Source organism: Mustela erminea, chromosome 10 (genome assembly GCF_009829155.1).
Source record: "Mustela erminea isolate mMusErm1 chromosome 10, mMusErm1.Pri, whole genome shotgun sequence".
In the NCBI taxonomy this organism is placed as follows: Eukaryota; Metazoa; Chordata; class Mammalia; order Carnivora; family Mustelidae; genus Mustela; species Mustela erminea.
This window is the reverse complement of record NC_045623.1, coordinates 95,957,507-95,983,579: the sequence shown is the minus strand read 5'-3', so window position 1 is coordinate 95,983,579 and position 26,073 is coordinate 95,957,507.

Here is a 26,073-nt window from a genome sequence, read left to right as displayed (position 1 = left end):
TGCTTCTCCCTCTGACCTTCTCCTCTCTCATGCTCTCTCAAATAAATAAATAAAATCTTTAAAAAAAATTTTTTTCTAAAAAAATAAAGAATTTCAAGATGGTGGAATCAGAGCAAGTGGGTGGGCTCTTCTGAGAGTGGGGTCTGGTGCCTCCTGTCCAGGTCACACGCCCAGGAAGGTGGCCCTGCCTGTGACCATGTGGAAAACTGTATTGCTAGCCATTCTTTTCTGTAAGCTAGGAAGAACCAACTCTAGTTGACTTAAGAAGAAAGGGAACTTATTGAAGGAGTATTAGGTGACTTGTAAAATCCCACGAGGGCTGGAAAACGTCCATCATAGCTACCCAACTAGAGACAGCTCCTCTGCTGGGCTGTCAGCTGGTATAGTCAGGATGACACTGCTGCTGTCCCCAAGTAGCAGGCATGGCAGCTTGCAGAGATGGCACTGACGGGTCTCCGGCACAGGCCACTGCCACTGTCGTGCACTGCTGCCCCGCTGTGACTTCTTCTGCCAAAAAATGCTCCTTGCATGTTCTGCTTCTGCACCCAGCAGTTACCTATTGAGATGAGTGCATCTGAAGGGTGATATCCAAGTTGAGTGCCTTAGCTGCAAGTGGCTGAGAAAGTGAGTTTCTAGAATCTTCCATTTCCCTGGTGGAGGTTCTGCTTCCCACAAGTCTCCTAAGGGGAAATTCCCCAAATAAAGGAAGGGTTTAGCATCTGGGCAGTAAGGAATGACAAATATCCACTGTGGAAGTATGGAAAAAATTGGTGATAGGGAAATCTACATAAAACAACGAAGCAAATAAAAATAAAACAAGACAAATAAAAACACAGATACTAATAAAATTAAAACTTGCTCAAGAAAGGGGGGCACCTGGGTGGCTCAGTGGGTTAAGTTTCTGCCTTCAGCTCAGGTCATGATATCAGGGTCTTGGGATCGAGCCCCGCATCGGGCTCTCTGCTCAGCAGGGAGCCTGCTTCCCTTTCTCTCTGCCTGCCTCTCTGCCTGCTTGTGATCTTTCTCTCTCTCTCTCCCTGTCAAATAAATAAATAATCTTAAAAAAAAAAAAAAAACTTGCTCAAGAAAGGAAATGTGGGGGGACCTGGGTGGCTTAGTTGGTTGAGCATGAGACTCTGGATTTCGGCTCAGGTCGTGATCTCAGGGTCGTGAGATCGAGCCCCGTATGGACTCCACACTTGGTGGGGAGTCTGCTGGAGATGCGCGCGCTCTCTCTCTCTCTGTCCCTCCCGCTCGTGCTTTGTCTGTCCAATAAATAAATAAATAAAATCTTTTTAGAAAAGATTTCATTTATTTATTTGTCAGAGAGAGAGAGAGCGAGAGCGCGCACAAGCAGGGGGAGTGGAGGGCAGAGGGAGAAGCAGGCTCCCCGCTGAACCAGGAGTCTGATGCAGGGCTTGACTTCAGGGTCTCGTGATCATGACCTGAGCTGAAGGCAGACACTTAACCCACTGAGCCATCCAGTCTTCCCAGGAAATAAATCTTTAGAAAAAAAAAGAAAAAGGCAAAGTAACGTCACTGTAGCATCTGGCTCATCAGAATCCTACACTTGCATATTCTGCATAATGTAAAAACTGAATGGGATTTAGCCCCAGATGGCACATTTATCACATTGTAAAGTTGGAGAGGGGACAATCAGGGCTGTTGATCTTTTAAGAATGCTAACTCATTTGCTGTAACAGGAAGTTCATCGATAATACCTAAAATTGGTAAAGACAAAGTTAGAATTAAAATCGTATTTAGAAATGTGGACATAAATGCCCAAAGAAGTTGCTGAAACAGTGCAAGTGGTCGTCTGGGGAAGAAGACGGAGCGTGAGAAGATGTGAGGCAGGGGACCGGCTGCTTTCGCCGTTGTTTGTTTTGTTATAAGCCTTTCGGTAGTGTTTCTGGTCCAGTTATATTATGCTGTGTTGCGATAGGAAATCCTGAGGTGCTCTGTGGCTTTTACCGCAATAACAGGAGGGGATTTTTCCTCCTTCTTCCAGAATCCAGTGAGAGTCGGAAAGCCCCCCAGTCTTGTAGCCTCATCATCCTGAGCAAGGTCATTGCCAAAAGAAGGAAGGGCTGGAGGGACTTTTGAAGGACCACGCCTGGAAATGGTTTACATCGCTTCCATTTAGTGCCCAGAACTCAAGACACTGGGGCCCAACAGAACCCTAGGAGAACAGGGAAATGTCATCTTCCCAGGAAGACACAAAGCATGGTTTGCTGAGACCATTCACTTTCGAAAAATTAATAGACTTTATTATTTAGAGCAGCTTTAGGTTAAAAGGAAAACGGAGCAGAAGTCCAGTTTTTCCATATATCCCCTTTCCCTTCACCTCACACATGATCTCCTCAGTTTTTTTTTTTTTAATTTATTTATTTTTTTTTAAAGATTTTATTTATTTATTTGACAGACAGAGATCACAAGTAGGCAGAGAGGCAGGCAGAGAGAGAGAGGGAAGCAGACTCCCTGCTGAGCAGGGAGCCTGATGCGGGACTCGATCCCATGACCCTGGGATCATGACCTGAGCCGAAGGCAGCGGCTTAACCCACTGAGCCACCCAGGCGCCCCTCTCCTCAGTTTTTAAAAAAAGATTTTATTTATTCATTTGTGAGAGAGAGAGAGAGCCCGAACAGGGAGAGGGAGAGGAGCAGTAGACTCCCCCGCCTAGAAGCAAGGCCGATGTAGGACTCGATCCTACGACCCTGGGATCATAACCTGAGCCCAAGGCAAACAGACACCCAACCAACAGAGTCACCCAGGCACCCCTCAATTTTTTCTTTTTTAAATACGGAACACAACATGAATTTACACATCATCCTTGTATGATGACAGGTTAATTTTCTCTGTATTGTTCCAATCTCCGTATTACGTGCTACAGAAGCGAGCACAATTTCTTCAATTTTTAATATCTTGCAGTGATGTCGAACATTTGTCATAATCGATGAACCAACACATATCTCACTATTAACTAAGTTCATAACATGCAGTAGGGTCTCCTCTTTGTGGTCTACAATGCCGTGGGTTTCATCAAATGCGTAATGTCATATGTCTAATACTAATGCATCATAGAGTAGTTTCACCACTGTAAATACCTCCCGGGCAGCACCTCCTCATTTCTCCCCAGCCCTGCCCCCCTCCACCAGCCCCCCGTGTTCCCGGAACCCCTGGCAACTGCTGATCTTCTTACTGCCCCCATAGTTTTTCTTTTCCTGGAATGCCCTATAATTGGAATCATACAGGATGAGTGAAACCTTTTCAGATCGGCTTCTTTCACTTAGCAAAAACGCATTTAAACTTCCTCCATGTGTTTTCGTGGCTGGATAGCTCATTCCCTTTTAAGAGCTGAATAATACATTCCATTGTTTGGGTGTCCCGCTGTTTGTTTATATCCATTCGCCTAGCGAAGGACATCGTGGTTGTTTCTAATTTTCGGCAATTATGAGTAAAGCTGCTGTAAACATTCATGTGCAGGTTTTTGTGAGGACATACGTTTTCAACTCACTTGGGGTAAATACAAATGCAATTGTAGGAATGCCATTGCCGAATCCTACGGTAAGATGACATTTAGTTTTGTAAGAAACTGCCAGACCATCTTCCAAAGTGGTCAAACGTCTCGGATTCCCACAGCAATGAATGGGATGTCCTGTTAATCCATTTCCTCACCAGTATCTGGTGTTGTCAGTATTTGGGGTTTTAGCCATTTTAATAAGGGTATAGTGGCATTGCCTTGTGGCTTTGACTTGTTTTCTTTCTTTTTTCTTTCTTTCTTTTTTTTAGCAAGCTCTGTGCTGGGGCTCGAACTCAGGACCCTGAGATCAAGACCTGAGCTGAGGTCAAGAGTCCGATGCTGAACTGATGGAGCCACACAGGCACCGTGAAGATCATCTTAAGTTTTTCTTTTGTAGTTTGTACTTCTGGTGATGTGTCTGAAAACTCCTGGTGAAACCCCAGATCACCTAGATTTTCTGCTATGTTATTTTCCAGAAATATTTTAGTGTCGTGTTTTCCGTTTAGGTTTATGGCCCGTCTTCAGCTCGTTTTTGTTGCAGGTGTAAGGTCAGTATCTAGACTCCTTCTAATTGCCGGTGGATGCCCAGTTGTTCCAGCAGCATTTGCCGAAAAGACTAGCCTTTCTCCATTGAACTGCCCCTTCGTTCCTTTGTAAAAAAAAACCAACTGACTATATTAGTGCAGGTCCACTTCTGAGCTCTCTGTTCTGTTCCGTTGATCTGTCTACTCCTCCATTAATACCACACTATCTTTTTCTTAAGATTTTATTTATGTATCTGAGAGAAGGAGCGAGAATGAGCAAGAGGGAGGGGAGAGCATAGTTGCGGAGCCCCATGCGGGACTCGATCCCAGGACCCTGAGATTATGGCCTGAGCCAAAGGCAGAGGCTTAACTCACTGAGCCACCCAGGCACCTCCCACACTGTCTTGATTATCATCTTTTCACATTAAGTCCTGCAGTTGGGTGATGTCTGTCCTCCGACTTTGTTCTTCTTTAATATTGCACTGGCGATTCCAGATTCTCTTGCTTCTCCACATAAACACGGTTTGCTGAAATCCACAAAATAACTTGCTTGCATTTTGACTGAACTACAGGCCAAGTTGGAAATAACTGGTGTCTTAACCAACACGGATTTTTCTTATCCACAAACAGAATATCTATTTCTTCGGTTGTTCCTTGATTTCTTTCATCAGACTTTTGTAGATCTTGCATATATTTTGTTAGATTTTATACCTCAGTCTTTAATTTAGGGGGGTGCTAATAGAAATGGTATTTTTTTTTTTTAGATTTTATTTATTTATTTGACAGACAGAGATCACAAGTATGCAGAGAGGCAGGCAGAGAGAGGAGTAAACAGGCTCCCTGTTGAGCAGAGAGCCCGATGTGGGGCTCGATCCCAGGACCCTGAGATCATGACCTGAGCCGAAGGCAGAGGCTTTAACTCACTGAGTCACCCAGGCGTCCCAAGATTTTATTTTTAAGCATCTCCACACCCACCATGGGACTCGAACTCATGATACTGAGATGAACAGTCACACACTCTACTGACTGAGCCAGCCAGGCGCCCCTAGAAATGTTTCATCTGAACAACTGAAGGATACATTGGAAACGTACTCGGACTGTGGATGAGCTGAGACACTGCCTCCACACACAAAATCTAAGGTGTGGGGCACTTGGGTGGCTCAGTCGTTAAGTGTCCGCCTTCACCTCAGGTCATGATCCCAGGGTCCTGGGATCCAGCCCGGCATCGGGCTCTCTGCTCAACGGGGAGCCTGCTTCTCCCTCTCCCACTCTCCCTCTTGTGTTCCCTCTCCCGCTGCATCTCTCTCTGTCAAAAAAATAAATTAATAAAATCTTAAAAAAAAAAAAATCTCAGGTGTGTCAGTCTGTTCCTTTGTTCCTCAAAAGCTAATGGTCTCACAGAAAACAACAAGTGTTGGCAAGAATGTGGAGATAATGGAATTCTAGAATACTGTTGGTGGGAGTTTTGAATGAAGTCACTTTGGAAAACAGTGTGCAGGTTCCTCAAAGCATTAAAAAGAGTGTGAACACATAAGCGGGGGAAGGGCAGACTCTCCACTGAGCAGGGACACGCCCCTCCCATGCAGAGGCTCAATTCCAGGACCCTGAGATCATGACCTGAGCTGAAAGCAGATGCTTAACCAGCACCCCTAGAATTATCACTGGACTCAGCAATCCCATTTCGAGGTATATATCCCCAAAGGACTGAAAGCAGGTTCTCAAAGAGATGTTTGCACACCTATGTTTATTGTAGCATTATTGACAACTTGGGCTGTGGAAGCAACTCAAACGTCCAAAGACAAATGAATATAGAAAATGTGATAATGCATCCAATAGAATATCATTCAGTCTTCAAAAGGAAATCCTTGTCAGGGTGTTACAACATGGATGGACCTTGAGGACACAATGCTCAATGAAATAAGTTGGTCACAGAAAGACCAACGTATGATTCTACTTACAGGAGGTACCTAAGGTAGCAAACTCTTAGAAGCAAAAAGTGGAATGGTGGTTGCCTGGGGCCGGCGGGGAAGGGGAAGTGGGAAGGTATTTAATGGGTATAGAGTTTCAGTTTTGTAAGACGAAAAGGTTCTGGAGGTCTGTTGCACAACAAATGTGAACATACTTAACACTACTGAACCTCACATTTCGAATGATTAAGATGATAAATTTAATGCTATGTGATCTCTACTACAATTTGAAAAAATGTTAATGATCTTTCCATATTGAACTGGAAGGATGAACTGGAAGGCTTTTCGGGTCCCACCAGACCCTCTAGAAATCTATCTGTAAGCAAATACTTAAACATGTCATGTTATTACTGTTTAAGTTTTAAATGGTGAGTGCCTTTTAAGTATCTTAGAGGGACTGCTTGGGGGAAAATAATGACTATTTTGCAGTGAGAGCCGCCAACTCTAATTTATCAGATTTGAAAAGTGAAATTTTTCTTTTTGGGTTTTCTGAAGGGCATCAAAAGCATACAGTATTTCCTGGCATTAAAAATTTTCAGTTTTCTGAGACTTAAAAAAAAATGCAGCTATTCAACTTCCCTTCTTCTTCTTCTTCTTCTTCTTTTTTTTTTTTTTTAAAGATTTTATTTATTTATTTGAAAGAAAGAGCAAGAGAGCACAAGCAGGGAGAGCAGCAGAGGGAGAGGGAGAAGCAGGCTCCCTACTGAGCAGGGAGTCTGATGTGGGGCTCCATCTCAGGACCCTGGGATCATGACCTGAGCTGAAGGCAGACGTTTAACCAACTGAGCCACCCAGGCACCCCTCAACTCTCCTTCTTGTATAAAGAATTAGAACGAGCCATGTTGGGGCACATGGGTGGCACAGTCGATTAGACATCCGACTCCTGGTTTTGGCACAGCTTGTGATCTCAGGGTTGTGAGATGGAGCCCTGAGTCGGGCTCCTCGCTCAGTGCGGAGGCAGCTTGAGAACTGCTCTCCCTCCCCCATGCCCCTCCTGCTGGTGCACCCTCATTCTCTCTCTCTCTCTCAAATGAATATATAAATCTTTATTTAAAAAAAAAACAACAACAAAAAGAACCAGCTATGTCGTCTGGGTAATTAGTTTGTTTTCAATCTGAAAACCACATCAGAAGTAATGAATAAATAAATCTTAAAACACACACACACACACACACACACACACACACACACACACACAAAGAACCAGCTACATTGTCCGGGTAATTAGTTTGTTTCAATCTGAAAACCACATCAGAAGTATTTCCTTATTTGCTGTGACGACCGGGAAACTCAGAACAAGATGTGTAGTACATCTCTCACTTCTAGTGGAAACTGTATATTTATTTATTTATTTATTTGAAAGTAGGCTCCATGCCCAACGTGGAGCTCCAACTCACGACCCCAAGATCAAGAGTCACATGCTTCATGGACTGAGCCAGCTGGGCAACCTCTACCAAGGACTTTAGGCAATATGTGCTTAGGCAACATTTTGTTTCACTTGTCTCTTAATTCATCTGCTTTATCCCCTCCCCTAATGTTTGCTTGGCTCAACTTCATCACTTACTTTTTTTTTTTTTTAATCTTTTGCACAATATATTTAGGAAATCCTCTTTGGGACATGGTAGGGTCCGTAAATATAAAATAAGATGGGTCACGTGAACTGCGCACCTTACAGATACGGTCTTATACAGTCAAAAATCTCCAAACATCATCAAGTCCATGACTTCCAAAGACAAATAAAATTCCAAGGCCAAGTGAAATTCATCCTGAGAAGCAGAAGGAAGTAGCAAAGCATTAGGGGTGGACTCTTCAACTAATCTATTTCATATCTCTTTGTAAACAGGAAGCACACTCCCTCTAACAGCCAAGCAGCTGGTGGGGGGAGGAAGTGAGAAGGAAGGCTGGTTCATGAACCAGCTCGTTCTGGGTGCAGTTATTGTTCTCAGCGGCCTCCACTGAAGAAACCAGCAACCTTCTAAGAAAGAGGTAGGAAGCTATACAGTAAGGGGTGCCTTGGTGGCTCAGTGGGTTAAAGCCTCTGCCTTTGGCTCAGGTCATAATCCCAGGGTCCCAGGATCGAGCCCTGCCAGGATCTCTGCTCAGTGGGGAGCCTGCTTTCTCCTTTCTCTGCCTGCCTTTCTGTCTACTTGTGATCTCTGTCTGTTAAATAAATAAAATCTTTAAAAAAATTTTTTTAAAAAAGCTATGCAATGAGGAGACTTTTAAACACACAGATGTATCATAGAGCAAGAGGACACTAATGACTCCTGTTAGTCATAATCTGCTTGGAGTGGTTTCCCCAGCAAAGGGAGTGAGGGACTTTGAGCTAGCCCCTTTGCAAAGGGCCTCATGGAATTAAATCAAATCGAGTAAGCACTGTTTCAATTAGGGTTCTTGATTACTAGCCAAAGAAATGGACTCTCGCTTAGGCAAAACCAAAATACATTACGAAGACGTTATGGACTGAACACCCATGTTTCCCCAAAATTCATATGCTGAAGCCCCACCCCCAGTGTGGTGGTATTTGGAGAGGGAGCATTTGGGAGGTAAATTGGGAGGTTAGATGAAGTCATGAGGGTGGAGCCCTCGTGACGGGATTAGTGCCCTTAGAAGAGGAGACACCAGAGGCCCAGGGCTCCCTCCCACCCACAGCCTTGGCAAAGAAGAGGTCATGTGAGCACATGGGGTGATGCCAGCCACCGACAGGAGAGAAACCCACCTACCAGCACCTTGATCTTCAACTTTGCACCTCCGGAACTGTGAGAAATCAATGTCTGCTGTTCAAGTCACCCAGTCTATTATATTTTGTTGTGGTAGCTAGAACCGACTGAGACACAGGATGGGGGGGTTCACAGAATCCAGAGGAAGCTGTGGGGCTGGCTTGGAAAAGCAGCAGGAGGGGCGCCTGGGTGGCTCAGTGGGTTAAAGCCTCTGCCTTCAGCTCGGGTCATGATCTCAGGGTCCTGGGATCGAGCCCCACATCGGGCTCTCTGCTCCGCGGGGAGCCTGCTTCCTCCTCTCTCTCTCTGCCGGCCTCTCTTCCTACTTGTGATCTCTGTGTGTCAAATAAATGAATAAAATCTTTAAAAAAAAAAAAAAAAGGAAAAGCAGCAGGAACACAGAGAGCTCCAAAAGTCCAGCAGCCGTCTGTACCAACCCTGGGCCCAAAGCACTGTTTCTACCCACCAGGAGTCAGTGGACTCTGGCACCCCAATCTTGCATTCGCCAATGCTTTGGTGAATAAAGTTTTATCAGAACTACCTGTTTCTTACAACACTGCTGGTTTCTCCTGTCAGAACCGCAGAGAACAATAACTTGCCCTGGAATATTCTTAAGTTTACCTGTTTTCTATGCTGCATTTGCACCGTAACAGCAAAGTTGAGTAGTTTTTACAGCTCACATGACCCGCAAAGCCTAAGATACCTATCCAAAATGTTTGCTGATGCCCGCCGTAGACTAACATAGTAGAGAATGAAATAGTGTCCCCCAAAGTTGTACAGTGCCCCGGGGGCCTCATCTGGAGGGAGGCTGGGCAGCAGAAACCCAGCTGAGGTTATGTGGTAGGACAGGTTAGGTTCACGTGCTGCCTCTGTGATGGATCTGGGGTTTCCAAACCCTTTCTCCATGCTCTGTGTCCTTAGAGAGCCCATTGGCTGAGCTTATGTTCTAGACTTCTCCCTGTGCCATGGGACAGATGGTGGAAGGATCAGGCCCTCTTGGCCTCATTTACAAGGGTGGGCAAGGGTGCTAGGCATGGCCCTTCCTATGAGACTCCAAGTGAGTTCCTAGACAGGGGGCTTCGGGTCCTAATAGGAGAAAGGGGGAGCTGGATGCTGATTGGCTGAGTCTACAAACGTCCTCAAAAATATGAGGAGCACGATCATTGTCTTACGACCCATCAAGGTAGACATGGCTGTCTCATTCGCTCATTGTCATGCCTCAAGTCCAGAATCTTCTCCCCACTGGTTGCAACCCTAGCCGGGGCCAGCATCATCTCTCCCTTGCCTCGTTGGAACAGCCGCCTTCTCCTGCTCTCTGCTTCTGGCCTTGCTTATGCAGTCTCTTCTCCACACAGCTGTCCGAATATTTTTTCCACCGCTTATTTCATCGCAAACTTGAAGTCAGGTTATATCATATCTCTGTTCACACTGTCTAGTGGCTTCCCAGCTAACTCAGGGTCCAAGCCAAAACTGTCACCCTGGCAGACCAGGGCATGACCTGTCGTCCCCTCAGGGGCTCTCTTATCTTACCTCCTACCCTTCTTCCCTGCACATCCTCTCTTCCAGGCACACCAGCCTCCAGGCCATCCCTCCAACCATGCAAGCCTTCTCTTGCCCCAGGGCCTTTGATCTTCCCTTCCTTCTGCCTAGAATTCTGTTCCCCCATAGCTGCGGGACTACATCTCTCAAGCACCTTACTCAAAGGTCTTCTCAGCAGAGGGTGTCCTTGACCACCCTGTGACCTTTATTTAGCTCCCTCACCCTGCTTTCTCCCTCGTCCTAGCATCTCTTACCACCAGATACCTTACACACGCCCGTTCATTTGTGTGTGGTCCGCATGTGATCTCAGAGAGTAAACTCCGGAAGAGCCGCCATGTCTCTGTGAGCCTGGCCTGGAGCAGAGCAGTGCTCGATGAACAGAGGTTAAAGGGAAGAATCCTGACCTGGGAAGGGCCACGGTTTCCCTTGAACCCTGGGCAGCTGGGAACTCTGAAGCCCCCTGGAGTAGGAAAATGACCTCTTTTCCCCACCCTTGGAATGTTGAACTTGAATTCCCTCATTTCACACTGGGGGGATTTCCAAACTATAAAACTAAAAGTTAAAGGCTTCGACCTTTTAAAATCCCAAAGCCTCAAGAGCAGGGAAAGGGGGACAAGTCCCATAGCAGGGTCAAAACGATTTTCTTTTTCCCTGTCCCTATGACCCTGCTTTATTTTTCTTCATAGCATTTGTCACTGTTTGAAACCAAGCTGAAGCCCCATCTAGCCACTTGGCTGTTTCTGCATTTCAGGTCTGTTTTCCTGAAACTCTCTTTCTTCTGATTTTCCTTGGGAACCCCACCCTACCCGCCCCCCATTCCCTCAGTTCAAGTGACTCGGTTAGCCTAACTTTCAAGAGCTCCAGAAAGGGCCACACAGATAAGGCTTACACTAGTCAGTCTGCTTTATGCCTGGCTGCTTGAGTATGGCCATGGGACCCCATTGAGACAAAAGAGAATCAGGACCAATTTATGTCAATGGGACTGCTGGAGAAATAGAGCATCTTTTTTCTGCCCCCTCTTCTTTTTTTAAAGATTTTATTTATTTATTTGTTAGAGAGAGAGAGGACACAAGCAGGGGTGTGGCAGGCAGAGGGAGAAGCAGGCTTCTTGCTCAGCAGTGAGGCTGATGCAGGGCTTGATCCCCAAAGGCAGACGCTTAACCGACTGAGCCACCCAGGTATCCCTTTTGCCAGTTTTATTTTATTTTATTTTTTAAAAATATTTTATTTATTTACTTGATAGAGAGAGATCACAAGTAGGCAGAGAGGCAGGCAGAGAGAGAGGAAGAAGCAGGATCCCTGCCGAGCAGAGAGCCTGATGCGGGGCTCGATCCCAGGACCCTGAGATCATGACCTGAGCCGAAGGCAGAGGCTTTAACCCACTGAGCCACCCAGGCTCCCCCCCCCCTTTTGCCAGTTTTAAAAGAGAACAAGATATAAGCCTAAAGTTGCTGATACCAGTGCCACAGCTGGGGAAGAGCTTTCCTATATAAAGTTTTTTTTTTTTTCTTTCTCTATTAAGTTTCACAACAAAGAGACAGCGAGAGACTAGTCCTGATACTATTGAGCCCCTGGATCCAGCCAAACCTGAAGTCCATGAACATTTCCCATACATGTTGCCTAAGCCAGCTTGAACTGGATTTTCTGTTACTTATCACCAAGAGTTCGTTACCTTTTTTATTCATTCTTCTCTCCCAACTCACTGTTCATTCATTCCCTCTGATTCCTCTTCTGCTAGTAGGAGCCATAACTCTATGTCAGACCTCAGGCCCTGAAATGGGATACAAAAGCACTTCCTGCTCAAACCAAAACAACAGGATAAAGAAGGGGAAAGGTCAGCCCATTTTCCCCATGTTTCCAAACATTTGGATGCTTGTCAACACAAAAACAGAACTTCTAGCTTTTGATCTGGTAATTTTGGAACTCTGTCGATGCCAAAGGGCTTGATTCTCATGCTCTCCTTAACACTAAAACTTACTAGAATTAGTGCAGAACTTGGAGAGAAGGACCCTAAATACATTTGCTGAAGTATTTGTACAACTTCCTCTTAATCAACTTAAATGACATCATTGTTTTCAGAGCATTTTGAGCTATTTTTCCTTTTTAATGTTAGAAGAATAGAGGTAGACCCATGTGAACTGTATCTTTTTAATATTAAATAAACAGAGGTAGACACGTATCTAGACTTAAAAAAAATCTTTCACCCTCATAATTTTTTTCTTATGGAAGTGAGAAATGTCTTACAAAAATAAAACATTACAGGACTATATAAAAGAGGATACGTCAGTTTCCCCGTCACTGACTCTCTAGAGATGGCCACGATTAACAGTTTGCTGGATATCCTAGCTCCCACTAAACCATAAAGTTCTTAGACCCCAAGGGATTATACCATGTATATTTTTTGTGACTTTTTTCTTCCATATATCATGGACAATCCACCATTGTCTTTATATACCCCTTTAAAGGGTTCCATCATATTTCATTGTGTTCAGGGCTATGCCTGTTGTTTGAGTTGCCAGCGTGTGAAAACTCTGATTTTATAGAAATTCCATAATTTATTTTTCCATTCTCTTTCAGCTGGGCATTTGGGTTATCTCTAATGTTTGCTCTAATAAAGAATGCTATATTTGCATCTTTCTATGTTTGCTTGCTTGTGGAAGTACGCAGAACTTATCTCTAAATGTTGAATTGCCGGGTCAGAGGGTAGACACACTAAATTTGTTTTTTTTTTTTTTTTTAAGATTTTGTTTATTTATTTGAGAGAGAGCGAGAGAGTATGTGCAGGGAGTGGGGGAGGGAGAAGCAGCCTCCCCACTAAGGAGGGAGCCCGTGGGCTCGATCCCAAGATCTAGGGATCATGACCCAAGCTGAAGGCGGCTGATTAACTGACTGAGCTCCCCAGGTGCCCCAGCATTAAAATTTTAATACCTAGGAGCTAACTTTTATCCTCTGCAGAGGTTGTACCAGCTTTTACCAATCATGCACGAGGGTGCTTTGGTCGGTAACTTTTTTTTCCCCCTCACTAAAAACCATCAGGAGGTGTCTTCATCTGTCCGGGCCGCTAGGATAAACTACCATAGACCGGATGGTCTCCACGAACAACAGACTTTTATGCCTAACGGTTCCGGACACTGGGAAGTCTAAGATCGAGGTGCTGGTAGAGTGGGTGTCTGGTGAGAAACTGCTTCCCAGATCACATACTCCTATCTTTTTGCCCCCCTCCTCCTGTACTAGGAAGGACAAATGAGCTCTCTGAGATACTTTAGAAGGGCACTAATTCCATCTTGAAGAGCTCCGCCCTCAGGGCCTCCCAAAGATCCCCCCCCCCCAAAGTACCATCCCGCTGGTGATTAGATTCCAATCTATTAATCTGGCAAGGACACAAACAGACAGTCAACGTGGTGGCACTGTATGTCTTTATTCCCTGAGGACCTAGTCAGGATCAAGGACTGCATCGTGGTGACCCATTTGCTTTCATTTCACCCCCATTTTATCAGCCAGAAACCAAAATCAAATTGATTTGGCGACAAGTTCACTTTATGAGGTAAATGGTTTCAGGCAAGGCTGGATTCAGGGCTCAGATGTTGCCCTTGGAACTCATTTTCTGTTTCCCACGGGGTTGGCTTACTTCTGTTCTAGGTCATGCCTCCAGCAGCTCCAGGCTCGCTCGCTCTCTCTTTTTTTTTTTTCTTTCTTTTTTAAGATTTTATTTTTCAGAAACTTCTACGGCACACGTGGGGCTCAAACTCACAACCCCAAGATCAAGAGTCCCGAGTTCCACCGACTGAGCCAGCCGGGCGCCCCCAGGCTCTCTCCTTTCAGGGGCCAGGTTGTTGCAGGAGCTCCAGCAATCCTACATGCTCAAGTTCAAGTTCTGCACACGGGAGTACTGGGAGTGCTGCATGGTTGCTGGGGAGACCAAGCTCGGTGGTCACCCTGCCTCCAGCGCTATCCGGGGGTAAATCCATTCTCCATACTGCAGCCAGGAAGGGGCCCTCCAAAAGGAACAAATCTGAGCCTTGTTTCAAACCCTGGTTGTTCTCTGCCTTCAGGGTAAATTCCATCCTCCTTAACAAGGCCTCCAGGACCTGGCCTCTCCCACCCCCCACACTCCCCAGGATTCCTTAGTAAAGCCAGACTGCGTTGCCTAGTTGTCCAAATATGCCTTGTTCTCTCTCCTACTTCTTGGCTTTTGCATAAGAGTCTTGGTGATTTACGAAGAATTTACCAAGTGCCAGGCAATGTGCGAAGCATTACATGTGTATTACATACCCAACGTGGGTCCTCCCGCTAACTCTGGGAAAGGAGGCAGGGTGTTCTGGAGACTACAAACACAGCAATTGGTCTGCTGGGTTCAGATGTAGGCTCGTGTATTAATCATATCTCCATTTTCAATATTTTATGATGCTTTCACATCTTAGGGCCCAGCAAATCCTGGAGAGACAGCCCCTCCCAGGGCTAGCTAGTTCTTAGAGATAGCGAACAACTTGCCTTCCAGCATGCCTTTCTAATACAAACCAGCGGGTTCAAAGCCCACACCCCCAGCCCCTCCTTTATTCAACTCCCCAGCAGCAAGTCAATAATTGCCCTGCCCTCATCACACACACACACACACACACACACACACACACACACAGGCCAGCCAGGTAACCAAACCAGGGATCATCCCACAGGCAGGAACCTGCTGTTATTATTCATACTAGCCAATCCGAAACTCATTCCTTCCCCTGAAAACCACGATCAAGGCTTATGCTGGTGCTTTTTTCCTGTCTAACTTGGCCTGGTGCTTTTCCCGAATGGCCCTGTGTAGCACGAGGTGCCCCTTCTCCTCAGGAATTTTAAGTAATAAATCCTCCTTTTGAAGGCAGTTGTCTCATGTCTGACATCTTACCATATCTGATTAAAATCAAATCGTAGAGGGACGCCTGGCTGGCTCAGTTGGTAGAACATGTGTCTCTTAATCTTGGGGTCATGAGTTCAAGCCCCATGTTGTGGTAGAGGTGACTTTAAAATAAAATTAAAAATTAAAAAATTTTTTTTTAAAATCAAACCATGGATACATCTCTTTCTTTCTTTCTTTTTTAAAGATTTTACCCATTTATTTGACAGAGATCACAAGTAAGCAGAGAGGCAGGCAGAGAGAGGGGGGAGGCAGGCTTCCCACTGAGCAGAGAGCCCGATTCGGGGCTTGATCCCAGGACTCTGGGATCATGTCCTGAGCCGAAGGCAGAGGCTTTAACCCACTGAGCCACCCAGGCGCCCCATCATGGATACATTTCATAATAGTTTAACCTCTAACTAGCTGTGTGACCTTGAGCTCGAGCTCTCTCTGTCTTGAGTTCTCTCTCTCTAAAATGGGGAAAAGAGTACCTACTTCAAAGATGTGGGGAGGGCTGCCTGAGTGGCTCAAGTCGTTAAGCATCTGACTAGGGTCTTGGTCTCAGGGTCCTGGGTTCAAGCCTTGCACTGGGCTCCATGCTGGGTGTGCGGAGCCTGTTTAAAAAAAATGTAGGGGCACCTGAGTGGCTCAGTGTGTTAAGCATCTGCCTGGGGCTCAGGTCATAATCTCAGGGTCCTGGGATGGAGACCCGCATCTGGCTCCCTGCTCAGAGGGGAATCTGCTTCTCTCTTTCCCCCTGCCCCTCCCCGTGCTAGTGCTCTCTCTCTCAAATAAATAAATAAAATCTTTTTAAAAATGTAGGGAAAAATTGTGAAAGACTTTGAAATGGGAAAAAACCCAAACTATCAATAGGTGTCTGGTGATGAACTCACTCATCATAGTTATTGCTACCTTTCATGGTCTTTGAGTTATTTTGCAACTCTGTAGATCATGGGAAACCAACAGTAATGCAATAATTATTGAATAATTTTTTAAGGCTTTCTTTCTTTTTTTTTTTTCAAGATTTTATTTATTTAGTTGTCAGAGAGGGAGTGGCAGGCAGAGGGAGAAGCAGGCTCCCCACTGAGCAGGGAGCCTGATGTGGGGCTCAATCCCAGGACCCTGGGATCATGATCTGAGCCAAAGGCAGATGCTTAACCGACTGAACCACCCAGATGCCCTGAATAATAATTTTTAGTAGAAATGCAAATATTGTATCTGGTGAAAGGCAGCTGATTTTGCCCTGAGGATATTGACCAGTTTTGTCAGTTTTGCATCTATTTGTAAGTTTCAACATCCTCTTCCCAGGTACCACTGGTAGCATTTCCAACTTCCCAAAGTTCTATTCCTACCGATAGTATCTGAGGGGTTTCCTCCTGGCTTAATGAGTCCAATAAAGTCTTTGACGATGTTCTCTCTATCTGTCCAAGTCAGGATTTTACCTTTTTGGAAAATGATCCTATAATGTGCTATCAAGACATCCTAGAGATCCACCTGCCAGTGGGGTGGACCGCACCTGCAGAAGAGAGCCTGGTGGCTGGTCTAAGTGCAGACACATCTCTTCTTGGCCCTCGGAAATAGATCCCAACTAGCAAGACAACCTTGACTTTCCTAACTCTCTGTTTATCTCTTCTCTCTCTCTCTCCACTAAGTTTGTGTTTTGTTTTTTTGTTTTGGCTCATATACAGCCAATAAATTATTCCCCTTTAGTGGCGGCAGTAATGGGGAATTTTATTTTTATGGTCAGAACATTTCGCAATCTCTGTAAATGGGTTCATGGATTATAAGAGATCTATTCTCCGTTGAGAGAGGCAGAGAATCTGGCTCACTGGTCTTTTTGTTTGTTTGTCTGAGCTCAAATCAGTTAAGACTTTTATACCTGCCAGGAAGGAAAAGAACTCTTTGATATCCAGACCAGTGAGTTTTATGTGTTTTTCAGTTTATTCTTGACCCTTGGCTACAGTTGTAGGTCTGAAGCGAGAGGCTTTGTATGTTTGTCTCTCTGTAATACAGAAAGACCCTTATCTCTTTTGTAACTATGTAAAGTTTTCTTATCTTTAGAGGCTCTCAGTAAATCAGATTATAAAGTCTTCTAAAGTCAAGAAGTTCTTTTCTGAATCTCCTAGAGATTTTTAAACAGTGATTATATTTCTGAAATATGAATAAAAGGAGGAAATCGAATGTCTAATACTTCCATGTGTGACAAGTAGAACCCATTATTCTTCTAGAAACTCAGAAATGTTTTCAGGATTCAAGTTCATGGACGAAATAGGGAGGTTGAAGGGGCTCCGTTTTTTTGTTTGTTTGTTTGTTTTTTGAAGGGGCTCTGTTTTAGAAAGTCTCTGCTGTCTTTCTGCCAGCCCCCACGGACCCACGTTTTGCCTCTGAAGAAATCAAAGAAGCTTTGTTCCCATTGCAAGGGGGAATGCAAGGAAGTTCTTCATTCTCTGAGTCTTGTTGCTGACCCCCAAACACCTGATAACACCTAAGATGAGCCAGATTGCAAATATGTTCCAGGACAGAAACTTTGAACAGACTCGGCCGACACAGGCCTCTGGACCCCCTACCTTTAGGAATTTATGGACTACCTACCACCTACTGTTCACCTCTCACTTACCTTTTGGACCCTACCCTGGATTCCTGGAGGAACAGTTACCCTAGGCCCATTTCTTTCTTTCTTTCTTTTTTTTAAAGATTATTTATTTATTTATTTGACAGACAGAGATGACAAGTAGGCAGAGATGCAGGCAGAGAGAGAGAGAGTGGAGGAAGCAGGCTCCCTGCTGAGCAGAGAGCCCGATTCGGGGCTCGATCCCAGGACCCTGGGATCATGACCTGAGCCAAAGGCAGAGGCTTTAACCCACTGAACCACCCAGGCGCCCCTCTAGGCCAATTTCTAATATAAACCCCCAGCCCCAAGCAACGACAAGACTCTTTTTCCTTTCTTTTCCAAGACCCTCCCGTGCATTGTCTACCATTTTCTCCGATTCTGTCACTCAAACTAGTCAGTCAACTTTCCACTTCTCTGGCTTGCTTTTGATTTCTCTCTTCAGGAAGCCAAAGACCCTCTTGGCTGGTCTTGTGGGACCTCCCCCTCCCCACGCCAGGTCCTTGCACTCAGCCTGCCTGCATCAGGTTTATGGAAGATAAACCTTTGGCAAAAAAAAGTTTAGCTTAACAATTTTGCTTTCATAAAAACTATGTCTGATTTATCAGTGTGAGTATAATAACAGAGTATAATAACAGTGTGAGTATAATAACAGAGTATAATAACAGTGACTTTGTTTATCTCGAACTTATTCAGCTTTATTGACCAAATAAGCTAACTTATTCATGCATCACATTGATAAAAATGAAGAAATGTAAATTTGTATTCAACTAAATTCAAATATTGTATTCAGCTAAATTGAGTCACTCTGACACACTTTAACAGTGATCATGTCTTACAGTCTTTCACCTACTAGATAATTTCCAAGGTCTTTAGATGACTGAAAACCTTGAACGGATAGTAAATTGAGTTATTTAATGGATACCCATTGGTATTCAAATAATTTCCAAGATACAACAGTGAAACATTGTTTACTAGGCAGAATTTTATTTATTTATTTATTTATTTTTACTAGGCATAATTTTAAATTTATATACTCTGCTTATATGTTTGTTATAGAAAGACTATGTTCTGAGTCATTTTTTAAAATCTTATTTACTTTATTTGAGAGAGAGAGAGAGAAAGAATGAGATAAGCAGAGGGAGAGGAAGAGGCAGGCTTCCCCCCAAGCAAGAAGCCCAATGTGGGGCTCCATCTCAGGACCCTTGGATCATGACCTGAGCTGAAGGCAGACGCTCTACTGACTGAGCCACCGAGGCACCCCTGAATTATTTTAATGAGCATTTTTAAAAAAGATTTTTACTTATGTATTTGACAGAGAGAGAGAGATAGTGAGAGCAGGAACACAAGCAGGGGTAGTGGGAGAGGGAGAAGAGGGCTTGCCACGGAGCAGGGAACCAGATGCGGGGCTCGATCCCAGGACGCTGACATCATGACCTGAGCTGAAGGCAGTCGCTTAACAGCTGAGCCAACCAGGCACCCCTTAATGAGCATTTTTAACAGGCAGAAGAGAGATGTGTGGCTGTTGAAAGAAGCATTGTAAGTTTTGTAAGTTTTGCTCATCTGCTATAATACTGGGGGGTGGCTGACAGGTCTTCCTAAGCTACCCCACATGCCCCAGTATTATTTATGAAATGGAAGTTAATTACTTTGGTAAAAAGTTAAACTTCAGTTAAAAATAAAAATTCAGGGTTTGTGTTTCCGTCAAAGAACCCATTCCCAGAGCTTCCTGGGAAAGGACTATATCAGATACTGGCACTCAAACTTGAGCTGACTCAGTTTTAGACTGTACCAGTGGGGTGAATCAGGATTTCCAGGACTCTACGGCTGAGCAGGTGGCTTCATGAGACTCCAACTCGAGACCCAGCAGAAGAAGAATTAATTACATAGGACCGAGTGAACAGACAAGGGAAATTTTATGGTAGTTATTTGTTTGGAAAACTGTTGGTCTTGTAATGTTCTGTTTTCCAGATTCTTAAGAAAGCCCTTTGTCTTTTCTTCTCAAGCCATCTGTAATTCATAACAACTTAGTTGATTTTGCTTTTGTAAATTGAACGAAATCTTTTTTTAAAAGATTTTATTTATTTATTTGACAGAGATCACAAGTAGTCAGAGAGGCAGGCAGGGGGGCGGGAAGCAGGCTCCCTGCTGAGCAGAGAGCCCCATGAGGGGCTCGATCCCTGGTCCCTGATATCATGACCTGAGCCGAAGGCAGAGGCTTACCCCATTGAGCCACTCAGGCACCCCTGAACTAAATCATTTAAAATGTCTGATTTTCACTGACTTTACAGAATCCAGAAACTCTTACTGTCTTGCTTTTCACGGTATTAGTTATTTGCATACCTTTGATAAGAATGTGTCCTACTTCTTGCCAGGACAAATTGTACATCAGGGCATGAAGAGTCATGTTTGAGAACGATCCTCATCAAATCAGGTATGACAAGACATTTTAAGGAATGAAATTTGGCTCTATCCCTGGAGCTCATACCTACAAAACTCTCCGGGAAGACTGATCTGGTACCTGGTTTACAGGTGCTAAGGCATGAAACTTGGAATATTTGGGGACGTCAAAACGAGAAGAACTCACCCAAATTTATTGATGACAGGTCAAAAGAAATCTGGGTTGGGGTTCTTAACCTAGGAATTACAAATAATAGAGTCCCTTTAAAATTCCAGTTGGAGATTCCTTACAAAAATGTCCAGACAAAAGTTAATTGTGCAATTATTTAAAACTGTGTGGCTTTAAATTTTGCAAAACAAATTTAGGGGGTCTAATGACAAATTAATGCACTCACTGGACTTATGTAAACAATCAGACCAAATGTCATGAGACCAGCCTTATTTTGTGATCAGGAATAATTTTTCTTTGAGATTATTATGATCATAAGGGCTTGGCGGAAACCATAGGAACGAGTCGGAAGGATCTTGAAATTCAGTGGGCGCCCTGACTGGCTTCACCTTACCTCTGTCTTTTATCATTGAGCTACTTTACAGCTCAAAACTGTAGCAAATGGACAGAAATGCAGATGAGTCTTGTCTATTGAAATGTAAATCGCTTATGGTACAGTGCAGTTGTCTTGGGGACACTGACCAAACTTGCCAGTTTTGTATTTGTTTCTAGATTAATTTCATTGTTCCTTATCTCCCTATAATGGCAGAATACTTTGATTTGTCCATTGCACTATGTCTAACTGGTTCCCTCATTATTTCATAGGTTCCATAAAATCTTTGATATGTGTTCATTTCATATCCTTAGGAGAATCAAAATTTTATCTTTTTTGAAAATTACCCTCAGAATTAATGTATGTAGGATGCATAGAGCAGGGCCTGCCATCCAGTAGAGACTAAATAATGTTAGCTTTTTTTAAGTAAAGGATTCAGATTATCCCTGCCTCACAGATGAGGAGAATAAGGTGCAGAGACGCTAAGCAAACTTGCTTAAATGACAGCTTTTCAGAAGTAGAACAGAACTAGAAGTCAAGTCCATCTGCCTTCAAGCCCCTGTTTTCTTGTCCCCGCCCCCTCCATCCCCCTGCCCTACCCACAGTCCTCTCTGGCTGTGCTCTGCTGACTCCCACTCCTTCTTCAGGTTTCAGAGTCGGAGTCTTTCTGGATCCTTCTGGGCTAGGTTAGCATCTCTACCTCTAACCTTGGGTCATCCCATGTCAAGCCTGTGTCATAAATATGTTGTAACCATCAATGTCTTTGTCTGAAGGATGAGCCCCATAAGACTAGGGACCAAGACTGTGGCCATCACGATCCAGCCCAGAGCTGGCATCCAGCAAGTGCCTACATCCGAGTGCCAGAAGTGAGAGGTCATGTAGGCGTGGCATTTTCGCCCCCCTTCCCCCGACACTGAGAGCGGGGATGTGTTCTGGAACCTCCTGGAACCATCAGCATCTCCGTTCTGCCAAACCAACACTCCCTGGGCTCCTGTCGGCTGGAGCCACTAGCCTCTCAGGACTTGAGTTTCTGGGGCTTTTGGGGTTTTGAGGGTTTTTGTTTTTGTTTGTTTTTTTTTTTTTTTGTTTTATGTTGTTATTGTTTCTTCTTCCAAATCAAATTCCAGAAATCCAGATTCAAAAATAACCAAGAAATGCAACCTTCTCTACCAAGCTTGGCAACAACAACTCCTCAACAAAGACCAATGTGCAGTCTCGCTTCGCACTTACTCATTTTCAGATGCCAACTCAGCTCTGTGTTGGGTTGGGAGGAGGACTCTTTGGGGCTGGTGGGCAAGGGCACAGAGGCTGTGCACCGGCTGGGCTGGATGGCGGGGCAACCCGGCGGGGCAGGCACACGCCCTTGCAGGAAGACAGCTGCCTGGGAATGCTGTGAAGTCCCGTTTTCCTTGGAGTCCCAGCTTGCTGGTCCCCAGCCCTGGATCGGGCAGAAGATCAAAGCAGCCCTGGAAAATGGTCTCCATTAGCGATCCAGAATTCATTCTCCTTCCCTGGGGAGACATCAGCTTCTGCTCTAGCCTGCCTTTCCCCATCATTACTTAGGGAACTGGCTGGTGGTAATAGAGAGTAGCGTTTATACTCCTGCTAACAACAACCTCAAACTCCCTCCTCTTTTCTACATGGTCTATTTTTTGACCTGTCATCTTTCTTAATGCCTATTTTGTGGGCGAGAAAAATGTGTGATGGAAGAGAGGAAATTCGGGACCAGGGAAGGCCTGGAAAACTGTCAGATTTCATATTTCCTCCTCCTTTGAATCAGCATCTATGTCCCTCAGTGGGGTTTTCCTGCATATGCTTGTATAACTCCCTCTTAAAACAATTTTTGCTGTTTTTTCCTTTCCCTGCCCCTGGGTAAGTTATTCCAACGACTACTTTCCACCTCAAAAGAAAGTAGTGGACAGGAAAAAAGAGGTCGTGTGGTCTGTTGGCTACCACTCCAAGTGGAGCCTGGAGACTTTGGTTCTATTCTGAGACTTTCTGGGAACAGGATGAAGGGGGGGACGCGAGCCTTGCCCTTCTATTGGGACTTCCCGGGACCCGGTGCCAACCGGAGGAAGTTGCTTCCTCTGGATCCAAAGGGGCCCGGAAGCAGCATTTATGAAACCTGTAAAGTGCCAGGCTCACTTAATCCTCACAACTGGGTAAGAGAGGTCTGTTACTTCCATATTGCTGCTAAAGAAACTGAGGCTCAGAGAGATGTAGTGAGTTGCCCCAGGGGAGCACAGCTTGGCAGCAGGGAACACAGCCTGACTCTGATTCTTTGGTGTGAGCCGTTTCATTGAGTGACTCAATTTATTGAGCACTTATTATGTGCCACTCCCTGTACTAATTGGGAGCAAAGATCTATTTTTTTAATGGAGCTTCTATTCTCATTGAGGGTGGGGCAAAAGAAGGAGGTAGACGGGAAATAAACTCAATAAATAAGTAAATGATGTAACACGCGATGTCTTCCAGGCTGAGAACAAAAGAAAAAATAAAGCAAGCTAAGGGTATTGGGAGGGCTGGGGACAAAGTTGTACTTTTGTTTTGTTTTGTTTTGTTTTGTTAGAGATTTTATTTATTTATTAGACAGAGAGAGATCACAAGTAGGCAGAGAGGCAGGCAGAGAGAGAGGGGGAAGCAGGCTCCCTGCTGAGCAGAGAGCCCAATGCAGGACTCGATCCCAGGACCCTGAGATCATGACCTGAGCCCAAGGCAGAGGCTTTAACCCACTGAGCCACCCAGGTGCCCCAGAGTTGTACGTTTACACGGGGTAATCAAGAGAAGCCTCCGGGAGGAGGTGACATTTGTGTGAGGATTTAAAAGAGAAATGAGAGCTGGGGGTGGCGTTTGGGGGAAATTATTACTGTCAGAGGGAACAGTCAAGTCAGGGCCAAGACCCTGAGGTGGAAGTGTGCCTAGCGCATCTGACGGACAGCAAGAAGGCGAGGGTGGGCAGAGGGAGCAAGGAGCCCTTTCACAAGAAAGGGCCACTCTGCTGTGTTGTGAATATACCGGCCAGGGGTGGGGAAGAAGCAGGGAGAGCAGGAAGGGCTGCTGCAGTCCAGGCGAGAGACGGGTCGGGCTCCGCGGAGTGGTGGTTGGATTCCGGGTTTATTCTGAAAGCAGAGTCAGCGGGATTTCCTGACAGATCAGATGTGCCGTGTGAGAGGGAGAGGCGTCCGGGCACTTTCCAAGGTTTCTGCTGGCAGGAGGAAGGTTTTGAGTGGGGCAGATGTAGGCAGGGAAGGAAGATCAGGAGTTTGGTTTTAGACATAATGCGTTCAGGATGTGTAACTTCTCTCCCTACGGGGTCAAATCAACATCATCCAAGAGCAAGACCCAAGAGACCCATTTATAAGGAACCTCCAAACTAAGCATCCAACTTCAGTTTCCCCAACATCATTTTCCTCTCCTCTCCTTCCTTCCTTCTTTCCTTCCTTTCTGTCTTTCTTTCTTTTATTTATTTATTTGACAGAGGGAGACACAGCGAGAGAGGGAACACAAGCAGGAGGGAGTGGAGGAGGGAGAAGCAGACTCCCCACTGAGCAGGGAGGCCGATGTGGGGCTCAATCCCAGGAACCTGGAATGATGGCCTGAGCCGAAGGCAGATGCTTAACGACTGAGCCGCCCAGGGTCCCCCTCTTTTTTCCTTAAAAGATTTTATTTAGGGGCATCTAGGTGGCTCAGTCATTAGGTGTCTGCCTTTGGCTCTGGTCATGACCCTGGGTTCTTAGGATCGAGCCCCACATCCAGCTCTCTGCTCAGCAGGAAGCCTGCTTCTCCTCCCGCTCCTCCTGCTTGTGATCCCTCTCTCGCTGTGTTTCTCTCTGTCAAATAAATAAAATCTTAAAAAAAAAAAAGATTTTACTTATTTATTTGAGATAGACAGGGAGAAAGAATGGGCAGAGGGGGAGAGACAGAGAATCTCAAGCAGACTCTGGGCTAACCCGAACCTGACTCTGGGCTTGATCCCCAGACCCCAATATCCTGACCTAAGCTGAAATCAAGTGTTGGACACTTAACCGATTGAGCTACCTAGGAGCCCCGACTTTACCTTCCTTTTAACTCGGATGTCCATGAACTTGGATGGGAAAAAAATTACATCTTTTTCCCTCCCAGTAACCTCTGTTTTTTTTTCTTTTAAAGATTATATTTATTTATTAGACACACAGAGAGAGATCACAAGTAGGCAGAGGCAGGCAGAGAGAGAGGGGGAAGCAGGCTCCCTGCTGAGCAGAGTCCAATGCGGGGCTCAGTCCCAGGACCCTGAGATCATGACCTGAGCTGAAGGCAGAGGCTTGACCCACTGAGCCACCCAGGTACCCCTCCCCCAGTAACCTCTTACTAAAATTTCACATTTCTTTCAATTATGAATGTAGGCAAAAAAACCCAGTAGATTTAGGAAGGCCAGTGACTGTTACCAATAAGAATCAGATATTTTTGTTTTACATAATTGGTGCCACAGATTATCCTCAAAGGTCTTTTATCTTCACCACTTCTTTGAACTTATGGTAATTATGAGACGCCACTACATTGTATGATTTCTAGCATTAGCAATCACATATATTACTATAGCATAAATTTGAATTTTTCTTTTAAGATTTTATTTGTTCATTTGACAGACAAGATCACAAGTAGTCAGAGAGGCAGGCAGAGAGAGATAGAGGAGGAAGCAGCCCCCTGCAGAGCAGGGAGCCCGATGTGGGGCTCAATCCCAGGACCCTGGGATCATGACCTGAGCCAAAGGCAGAGGCTTTAACCCAATGAGCCACACAGGTGCACTAAATTTGAATATTTTGATAGCAGTATTTCATCATACTTAGTTTCCCTGGTAATCCTATGCATTTTATCATTTGCATCTAAAATCATTATTCTGGGGACACCTGGGTGGCTCAGTCAGTTGAGCGTCAAACTCCTGGTTTTGGCTCAGGTCATGATCTCAGGGTCATGAGTTTGAGCCCCTGAGTGAGATCAAGCCGAGTTCAGAGTTTTCTTGAGATTCTCTCTCTCCCTCTGCTCTCTCTCTCTAAAATAAACAAAATATTTAAAAATAACAATAAAAAAGAAATTAAAGATAAAATAATAATTTTTTAAGATTTTATTTATTTATTTGACAGAGATCACAAGAAGGCAGAGAGGCAGGCAGAGAGAGAGGGGGAAGCAGGCTCCCTGCTGAGCAGAGAGCCCGATGTGGGACTCGATCCCAGGACCCTGAGATCATGACCTGAGCCGAAGGCAGAGGCTTTAACCCCCTGAGCCACCCAGGCGCTCCTAAAATCATTATTCTGAGAGAAGCTTCAGCAGCTTCCACAGACTGCCCAAGGTGTCCACAACCCAAAAAAGTTAAGACCCTGATATAAGTTAAAGACTC